Raw genomic sequence first — 10,390 nt, forward strand, 5'->3', positions numbered from 1 at the left:
GTGGAGTGAAAGTTCAGACACCGGTTCACCACGAGCCTCTTTCACACTGCAAGTCAATTTCAACCCCCTAGAGCTCCGGCTTACACCTCTTCAGAGTTTTTAATGACCTGAGTTTACAACACAATATTTTACAACACAGAAAGGTGCAAGGCTGTACAATATATTGCAATGAAGTGTCAGGACTATTACACAGTATGTTGAGGATTACCTGCATTTTGTAAGCATGGAGCATTAGTGGATTATCTATTTCAAAAAGAGAAGCTTCTAAGAAGTGAAGTAGCAAGGTGGAGTTCGGGATACAGATCCAGAAATTAGAGCCAGGTTTAAAGTTGCGTGTGTGTGTGTGTGTGTGTGTGTGTGTGTGTGTGTGTGTGTGTGTGTGTGTGTGTGTGTGTGTGTGTGTGTGTGCGCATTTGAGTGTTTCCATGTGCTTGTGTGTGTTTATATCTGCATATATGCTTTTGTGTGTGTGCATTTGTATGAATGAGTGAGTGTGTGCTAGTGTGTATGATGTATTGTATAAAAGTGTGCGTGAGTGAGTGCATTAGTGTGTGTAAGAGTGTGTGTTAGTGAGTATGTAAGTGAGTGTGTTAGCGTGTGCAAGTGTATGTGTGAGTGTGTGTAAATGGGTGTGTAAGTGAGTGTGCGTGCAAGTGTGTGAGTGTGTTTGTGTGTGTAAGTGTGTGTGAATGTGTGTAAGTGTGTGTGTAAATGGGTGTATTATTATGTGTGGTGAGTGCGTTTGACAGACAAATGTTCCGTAGAAGATTGGCCACTGTTACGGGTGTATGTGTCAGGAATTGCTCTTTTTTTCATACTCCTTGATTGATCTTAACCAAGTTTTTGAAATTTATATCGATGAGGTATTGATTTGGTGTCTGCACTTAATCATTTACATGCTGATCACACACATACATACACAGAAAACACACACAAATAACACATACATCACACACGCATGCACACACATACACACGCACACACTGACACGCTATACGGTAGGAGGTTACTTTATGGCCAAATTAAAATTCAATAATAAAAGTAGTGTCCTCTGTTTATGAGTCCTACATTCATACCGATGACTGAGGTAGCTTATTTTCCACGATGGTTTGAGAAATGCCAGTACAGCTGAGGCAAACATAAACTACAATTTCTGGAGCCTCCTTCTTTAAAATTAACTCATCTTTTCCAATCTCGATGATTTTTTTATTCAAGGTTCCTTTCATTTGAAATTCTCTATCTCTGCAATGGATTCAGAATTTAACACAGATCAGGACTTGAACTTGAGAGACAAGGGAGAGAGAGATAAGGTTGGAAATTTCCAGAAACTGATATACTTGTAAGACCAGACATGTCAGGTGACATGTGACAGCCATCTTAAATTGGTGTCTTTGTTTGCTTTATTATAAGTCTTTTTAATATACGGTGGCACAGTGGTTTGCTTTATTAAAAGTCTTTTTAAGGCACGGTGGCACAGTGGTTAGCACAGCTGCCTCACAGCACTGGGGCCCAGGTTCGATTCCCGGTTTGGATCACTGTTTGTGTGGAGTCTGCACATTCTCCCTATGTCTGCGTGGGTTTCCTCCCACAATCCAAATGACGTGCTGGTTATGTGCACTGACCATACTAAATTCTCCCTCACTGTACCCGAGCAGGCACCGGAGTGCGGCGACTAGGGGATTTTCACAATAACTTCATTGCAGTGTTAATATGACATTAATAAATAAACTTAAACTTTAAACAGTATATATTTGACCAGTTGATTAAATTAAAGATTAATATCATGCATGTACGTCATGGAAAGCATGAGCTTACTCATTCCAGAACAGTGCACAGGCACCAGGATAAAGACTTTGAGAAGGCTTTTCAAGTGATGGGATAAAGGTTTTCAAATCATCTTTTTGCATCTGATGTTAAATTTGAGCTTTGAGTGCAATTTTTTTTTGTTTACTTTATTCCAATCCAATCAAGTCAAATTAAAGCCAATTCAGAGTCCCAACAATTTGGGACATTCCAGATCCAAGCTGACAAGACAGGGCTCTCACCTCTGTCTTGGGCTTGACCTACATGATCCAAGCTGATTGGAGCAGGTATAGTTCCTCCTCCAAGGCTTGATGCCACTTTGGCCAAAAGGCCAAGATGCCACTTTTAAAAATTGCTTCAAATGAAGCTAAAATGTAACCTAATGACTTCAACCAAGTACAGCATGTCGATACTACACTTGATCTTAGCCAAAAGGCTGAGACATGTTTTATGTTATGAAACTCCAGCTGTGGTATACATCATTCACTACATTAGGAAACATCAATCCATCTTCACCCAGTCGGAGTGGAGACCCATGTTTCCCAATGACACTCATCATCCACCAGTGGCTCTTCTTCTACCCGATAGATAGTAAATGGCATCACTTGGCAATCTCTAAACCAGGGAGGACAACGCTATGAGGACTCATTGTAGGTGAGTGGTTGAGTATTAGCAGTAGCTAAGTTAGTTCCCCTCTTGCTTCAAGAACATCAGGATGGTAGCATAAATGTTTAGTGCAATACAGAGGGAGTGCTGCACCATTGGAGGTGCTGCCTTTTGGATGACACATCAAGCTGAGGCTCAACGTGACCCCTCAATTAAATGAGAAAGATCCATGGCATGATTTCAAGCAAGGGTCACCCTCCCTTGTGTCCTGGTCAATACTCATCCCTTAATCGGGAGTCGATGGCCTTGTGGTATTATCGCTAGATTATTAATCCAGAAACTCAGCTAATGTTCTGGGGACCTGGGTTCAAATCCCACTACGGCAGATGGTGGAATTTGAATTCAATAAAAAATATTTGGAATTAAGAACCTACTGATGACCATGAAATTGTTGTTGGTTGTTGGAAAAATCCATCTGGTTCACTAATGTCCTTTAGGAAGGAAACCTCCCATCCTTACATGTGAATCCAGAGCCACCGCAATGTGGTTCACTCTCAACTGTCCTCCAAGGACAACTCAGAATGGGCAATAAATGCTGGCCAGTCAGTGAGGCCCATGTCCCATGAATGAATAAAAAAAATCAACATCATAAAAATAAATATCTGATTATTATCACACTGCTAATAATGGGATCTTGCTGTGTGAAAATTGACTGCTGCGCTTCCTACAATACAGTAGTGACTTTACTTGTAAATTGGCTATAAAGTGGTGTCCTGTGTGGTCGGGAAATTTGGTACAGGTCCCATTTCCAAAATCCGGCAGAGACCAGGCTGGATTTTGGATTTTCCTGGTATTTGGACATGGGACCTGAAAGGGGGCCAGGAATGGTGCAATTGAAAGTAAGAAGGGAATCCCCGACTTTATCCTGTCAGTGGAAAAGATAGCTTTATGTCTAGAGAATAGGGAGGGCCCCGGGGTGGTGTAAGGGTTGTGGTACAGGGAGGCAGAGCCTGAAGCGCTGCAGTGTACTAGGGGGATTAGTGTGTGTCTTGCTGTTTGTTAACTTTGGGACACCCCAAGAATGGTCTCCACATGGGCGCCACAGTAGCACAGTGGTTAGCACTGCTGCTTCACAGCTCCAGGGTCGTGAGTTTGATTCCCGGCTCGGGTCACTGTCTGCGTTGAGTTTGCACATTCTCCTCGTGTCTGCGTGGGTTTCCTCCGGGTACTCTGGTTTCCTCCCACAGTCCAAAGATGTGCGGGTTAGGTTGATTGGCCATGCTAAGAAATTGCCCCTTAGTGTCCAGGGATGCTTAGGTGAGAGGGAGTAGTGAGTATAATGTGTAGGGATATGGGGGCAGGGCCTGGGTGGGATTGTGTTCAGTGCAGACTCGATGGGCCAAAGGGCCTTGTTTCTGCACTGTAAGGTTCTATGATTCCACACTCTGTTCCAAAAGCACCACACAGATCTCCTCGCAAAGTGAAGCCATTCTATTGCTAATTTAATAAACCATGTCTGAAACTCTTCACTGATTCATCATGGATGAACCAGCAGGGACTGGATATGTGAAATTGGAGGAGTTAACCGGATATCCAAAAATGTCCTGTTTTCGGACAATTCCAGTTTGCTAACAACCAGATTCTGGACCTCCGACCTGTATATACATATAAATCCTCTTTTTTAATGGTGCTGGAACAAGCAACTGAAGAGGTCACGAGTACAAATCACACCACAGCAAGTTCAAAAATTGAATTCAATGAATCTTGTCCTTTCCTGGCTTGTACCAGAAAAATTAATCGTGATAGCTGGTGGATTATTGTATGAAAGCAAAAAGATACATGAATGCCCTTCAGGGAAGAGAGCCTGCCATACAATAACTTCTCCAGCTATAACCTCATTCCAGTCCCAGGTTAACTCTTGATGCCCTCTGGGCAACCAGCGATTAGCGACAAATGATGCTTTGCCAGAGTCAGCCCCGTCACAAGAAATTTGCAATGACCTCCCAGAAATCAGAACTTCAAAAACAACAGCAATGCTACCGCTGAGGTCAGCTTTCACAAGTAATTTGGGTGACATCCACAAAACAGGAGCAGAGGAACTACTGCGCGATTTGTAAAGATCCACTGATCGATCAGATCCAAGAACAACTGAGACTACAACTCTGTAACAACGTTCAAAGAACAAGGAACGAACACAAAGAAATCAGTTGGGAGGTGCTGTTGGATAATACTCAACTGAGGAAAATTAAGACTTTACAAAAACTGAGATTGAACATTGAGGAGCGGCACAGTGGTTAGCACTGCTGTCTCACAGCCATTGGACTGGGGTAAGCACAGTAAGAAGTCTCACAACACCAGGTTAAAGTCCAACAGGTTTTTTTGACAGCACAAGCTTTCGCACTCTGAAAGCTTGCGCTGCCAAATAAACCTGTTGGACTTTAACCTGGCATTGTGAGACCTCTTACTGTCTCACAGGGACCAGACTCAATTCCTGCCTCAGGTAACTGTCTCTGTGGAGTTTGCACATTCTCCCCATGTCTGTGTGGGTTTCCTTTGAGTGCTCCGGTTTCCTCCCACACTCCAAAAATGTGTGGGTTAGGTTGATTGGCCATGCTAAATTAATGCTAGTGTCGGGGGGATTAATAGGGTAAATACATAGGGTTGCAGGGATAGGGCCTGGGTGCGATTGTTGTCAGTGCAGGTGCAATGGGCTGAATGGCCTCATTCTGCATTAATAGGAATTCTATGATTCTATGAGCATATGCAAGATTTATAAATTTGGATTAATGTGAACAAACGTCACAACAGTAGTGGCTATGGGTAGAAAGAAAGGCTCTTCTCTCTGCATTTATCCTGCCTTAATTGTACTCTAATAAGGACTCGCTTAAGGTAAGAATGGGAACGTTCAAAAGAGGTGTAAGCGGCAAGTTTTTTGCACAGAGAGTGGTAGGTGTCTCAAACACGCTGCCGGGGTGGTGGTGGAGGCAGATACAATAGGGGCACAATAGACGATAAGCGATAGATAAGCACATGAATTTGAAAGGAATAGAGGGATATGGACCGAGAGTAGGCAGAAGGGATTAGTTTAATTTGGCGTCATGTTTGGTACAACATGGTGGGCCGAAAGGCCTGATCCTGTGCTGTACTGTTCTATTTTCTATTTGGCCAGATTCTCCAACCTTGCTTGTAGCTAGGATTTTCCAGTCTCGCTGCAGTGAATGGGGATTTGCCTGAGGACCAAATTCTCCATCCTCGCTGGCAGCAATAGCGGGGCGTGAATGGCCAAAGAATTCCTACCCTCATATATGAACTGTGGTTAATTGTATGCAGACGGTGAACATTAACTTAAGCCCATGTAAAGAGATTGCTTATTGAAACTGCGGGGCGATTAGGTTAGGAGGTATAAGCAGATTATGTTTCGCTCTGTAAATAAATATAAGACCGAGTAAAGGTCGGCTCGTTACTATACTTCAAAACTGGCAATGAACATTCTATCCTTGTTTCAGGATAAATTAATCCTGATTTAGATTGCTCAAACTAAGATTGATTTTGATTTGATTTGATTTATTATTGTCAATTGCATTAACATTCGGTGGAAAGTATTGTTTCTTGCGTGCTATACAGTCAAAGCATACCATTCATAGAGAAGGAAATGAGAGAGCACAGGATGTAGTGTTAAAGTCATAACTAGGGCGTAGAGAAAGAACAACTTAATACGAGATAGTTCCATTCAAAAGCCTAACAGCACCAGGGAAGAAGCTGTTCTTGAGTCCATTGATACGTGACCTTAGATTTTGTATCTTTCTCCTGATGGAAGAAGGCAAAGAGAGAATGTCCAGGGTGCGTGGGGTCCTTAATTATGCTGGCTGCTTTGCCAAGGCAGCAGGAAGTGTAGACAGAGTCAATGGATGGGAGGTTGGTTTGCATGATGGATTGGGCTACATTCACGACCTTTTGTAGTTTCTTGCAGTCTTGGGCAGAGCAGGAGCCCATACCAAGCTGTGATACAAAACCAGAAAGAATGCTTCCTACGGTGCATCTGTAAAAGTTTGCAAGAGCCAAAGGAGCCATGCCAAATTTCCAAAGTATCTGATTCTCCAGCACCAACATCCATCCAAACTACATATTACAATTGGGTACATCTCCACATTTCATTTCAGTAAGCAGTTCCAATTGACAATGATTGAATGAGAATTAGGAGCTCTGCCCCCATCAACAGCACAAACCTCTGTAATGTGTTCTGAACACTTCAGAATCTTAAAAGACCTCAATCAGTGTTGTAATATGGCTTTTTTAGATGTCTCAATGATGAGATCTTTGTCTTGCACACTTAAACAAGAACTGCTTAGGTTTAAAGTTTATTTATTAGTGTCACAAGCGGGTTTAAATTAACACTGCAATAAAGTTACTGTGAAAATCCCCTAGCCGCCAGACTCTGGCACCTGCTCGGGTACACTGAAGGAGAATTTAGCACTGCCAACGCACATAACCGGCATGTCTTTCGGACTGTGGGAGGAAACCGGAGCGCTTGGAGGAAACCCAACATGGTCATGGGGAGAATGTGCAGAGTCTGCACAGACTGTGACCCAAGCCGGGAGTCGAATCCGGATCCCTGGCACTGTGAGGCAGCAGTGCTAACCACTGTGCCACTGCGGTTGTCTCTAACTATTTACAGATCCCAGGCTGCTGTCATATGACTCCATCAGATAAGCTTCTCTGACTGTTAAATGTGTCTGCTGGGGTGGGTAGCCCACAGGCCTGTGATGCCTGTATCTAGAGCTGTATGGAAACCCAGTATGGTAACAGTTTGGCCATCGCTAAAAATGCTGAGAAGCTCTGCAGTTCAGACAAATAAAATGTTTTCACAAATACTACCTCATGGGTGGTTCTGCACTGGTAACACCATTGTGTAGATTTCTCATCAGTCCTTTCAGCACCAGGGTATCTGGAATATATTGAAGAGACAGCCTGTTCCAGAGCTTTTCCAATGGCAATGTTTGTGTCGACTTCCATAGGTTTAAGGTGAGAGGGGAGAGATACAATAGGCTTCAGAGGGGCAATTTTTTCCCACAGAGGGTGGTGAGTGTCTGGAACAAGCTGCCAGAGGCAGTAGTAGAGGCAGATACAATTTTGTCTTTTAAAATACATTTAGGCAGTTAGATGGGTCGGGGTGGGTATGGAGGGATATGAGCCAAACACGGGCAATCGGGACTAGCTCAGTGGTTTAAAAAAAATTGGCATGGACAAGTTGGGCTGAAGAGCCTGTTTCCATGCTGTAAACCTCTGTGACTCTATGACTCTACAGGAGTACCACCCCAGCTTCACAGCACCAGTGACCCGGGTTCGATTCCTGGCTTGGGTCACTATCTGAGTGGAGTTATCACGTTCTCCCCATGTCTGCGTGGGTTTCTTCCGGGTGCTCCGATTTCCTCCCATAGTCCAAAAGGTGTGCTAGTTAGGTGCATTGGTCATGCTGAATTCCCCCTTAGTGTCCCCGAACAGGTGCCAGACTTGTGGATTTTCACAGTAACTTCATTGCAGTGTTAATGTAAGCCTAATTGCGACGCTAATAAATAAAACTCTTTAAAAAATAGAATTACGTGCTCGAGTCCCCAGACCGAGCTTTGAACCTGCCACCTTCTGGTTTACAGTGTGTCAACACTGAGCTATACCTGACATCAAAAAACATAGCTTTGGATTGGAATGGACTGCGTGTGAAGCCTTCCACAATTAAATAGTCCAAGGCTACCCACTGGCAAGTGAACAGTACTCTGAGCAGGGATCAGCGTGTACAGGAGAATGGGATGAAAGCTCCCACAACACTGAATAATTGGTCCCATCCTGAGGATTCCTCTGTCAGTCTACACAGCTGCTTTGATTCACTCTTCAGCTGACGATTTGACATGAGGAACTACAGAAGAACAATTTAAGCAATGAGGTATAATTATTATTCCCCTCTGCGATTCTTGCAATTTGGACTTCCAACAGGCCCACTTATGCCTGAAATCTTCCACCTGATGGCTCCTCTTTGCAACAATGAAACTCAGTAACCCAGCTTACAGAAGCCCTACAGAAATTGCAAACAGGAGCATTAAATATATTAACTCCAAAATTCCTTCCAGGAGGGATTCCAGAGTTGAGGTTAAAGTGTTTTGTTTCAGTCCCGTTATTCCAAACCGAGAAAGGTACTTCATTCTATATATCCCAAATCTCATGGGGTAGATTTCCCATCAGGCCTTTCAGAAACAGGGGGCGGAATCTTCCGGCTGCGTTCGCCCCAAGGTCGGAAAATCCCACCCGAGGTCAACAAACCTTTGTGCGGCCTGAGTTCCGCCTGCTACATTTCCCGTGATGGACAGGTTGGGAAAATTCCACCTGGGGTACCTGGAATATATTGAAAAGTCAAGTTGTTCCAGAGCTATTCCAATGGCAATGTTTGTAACGACTTGTAACGGGTGGCACAGTGGTTAACGCTGCTGCCTCACAGCGCTAGAGGCCCGGGTTCAATTCCAGCCTTGGGTCACTGTATGCGTCAAGTTTGAACATTCTCCCCGTGTCTGTGTGGGTTTCCTCCGGGTGCTCCGGTTTCCTCCCACACTCCAAAGATGTGCGGGTTAGGTTGATTGGCCAGGTTAAATTGCCCCTTAGCGTCCCAGGATGTGTAGATTAGAGGGATTAGTGGGATAAATGTATGGGGTTGTGGGATAGGGCCTGGGTAGGATTGTTAGTGCAGAGTCAATGGGCTGAATGGCCTCCTTCTGCACTGTCGGGATTCTATAGTGATTCTTCTCTTTGACTTGCTACAGGGCTACCACCATTTAACATAAAGTCAGTGAGTGCCAAGTTGCAGCAGATTGTGGCAATAACAAATCTCTTGCCTTACTAATGATCAGCAAATGTACATTCTTGGAACAGGCTGCAACAAACTGAATTTGCATTTATATAGCACTCCTGATGGACTGCCCAAAACATTTGACTGTGAATAAAGTGGAGGCTGAAAGCACTTGGAGGCCAATACATGCATGTTCTGGGACCAGTCAAACTCCAGCTTCAATCCGTAATGCGAACTCCATTGATCGAGCTCAGCCACAGACAACCAAACTGGAATACAGGGGGCAGCGAAAACAACCCAGGTACCAGCCCTGATCACCCAACAAATACCAGAGAGCAAGCACGTCCACCAGCAGGAATATCTCCCCACCCCATATCTGTACACTTCCAGCTGACGGCGACTGAATAACAATCAGGGGGTCTGTCCCCGCCGCCAACACAAACTTCTGTTTTTTTTATTTATTAAGCAGTGTCACAAGTCGTCTTACATTAACACTGCAATGAAGTTACTGTGAAAATTCTGAAGTCGCCACGCTCCGACGCCTGCTCGGGTACACTGAGGGAGAGTTTAGCATGGCCAATGCACCTAACCAGCACGTCATTCAGACTGTGGGAGGAAACCGGAACACACAGAGAAGACCCATGCAGACACGGGTAGAATGTGCAGAAGTTGCACAGCCAGTGACCCAAGTCAGGAATCCAATCTGAGCTCTTGGCACTGTGAAGCAGCAGTGCTAACCACTGTGCCATAGTGCCATCCCTCTACACAGGAAACTCCATTTAAATATAAGACCAGAAGAAGAAGCTATGAAGCTGGGCTAGCACTTAATATAAAAAAGGATAGCAAGAGTTTTTATAAATATATAAAAAGGAAGAGGCTGGCTAGGGTGAACGTTGGTCCTTTAGAGGATGAGAAAGGGGAGCTAGTGGTAGGGGATGGGGATATGGCTAAGGTATTGAATAACTTTTTTGTTTCTGTCTTCACGGAGAAGGACGTGAATAATTTGCCGGGTGTTAGCGATGGAAAGGTGGTAGGACTGGAGGGTCTTAATGACATTACTGTTACTAGAGAGGTGGTGCTCGACAGACTGGAGGGGCTGATTGTGGACAAGTCCCCAGGACCGGATGGAATGCATCCGGGGGTTCTGAA

The 10,390-nt window shown here is 44.3% G+C and overlaps 1 non-coding gene across 1 annotated transcript; it reads right to left on the minus strand.

The window, feature by feature from the left end:
• Nucleotides 1–2,066: 2,066 nt before the first annotated feature.
• On the minus strand, nt 2,067–2,252 carry LOC145356214 (U2 spliceosomal RNA). The gene has a single exon (XR_013889083.1). It is a non-coding gene; the product is annotated as a U2 spliceosomal RNA (small nuclear RNA).
• Between the last annotated feature and the right edge of the window lie 8,138 nt (nt 2,253–10,390).

This window comes from Carcharhinus amblyrhynchos, chromosome 20 (assembly GCF_965287045.1).
Source record: "Carcharhinus amblyrhynchos chromosome 20, sCarAmb.v2.hapA, whole genome shotgun sequence".
NCBI lineage: Eukaryota > Metazoa > Chordata > Chondrichthyes > Carcharhiniformes > Carcharhinidae > Carcharhinus > Carcharhinus amblyrhynchos.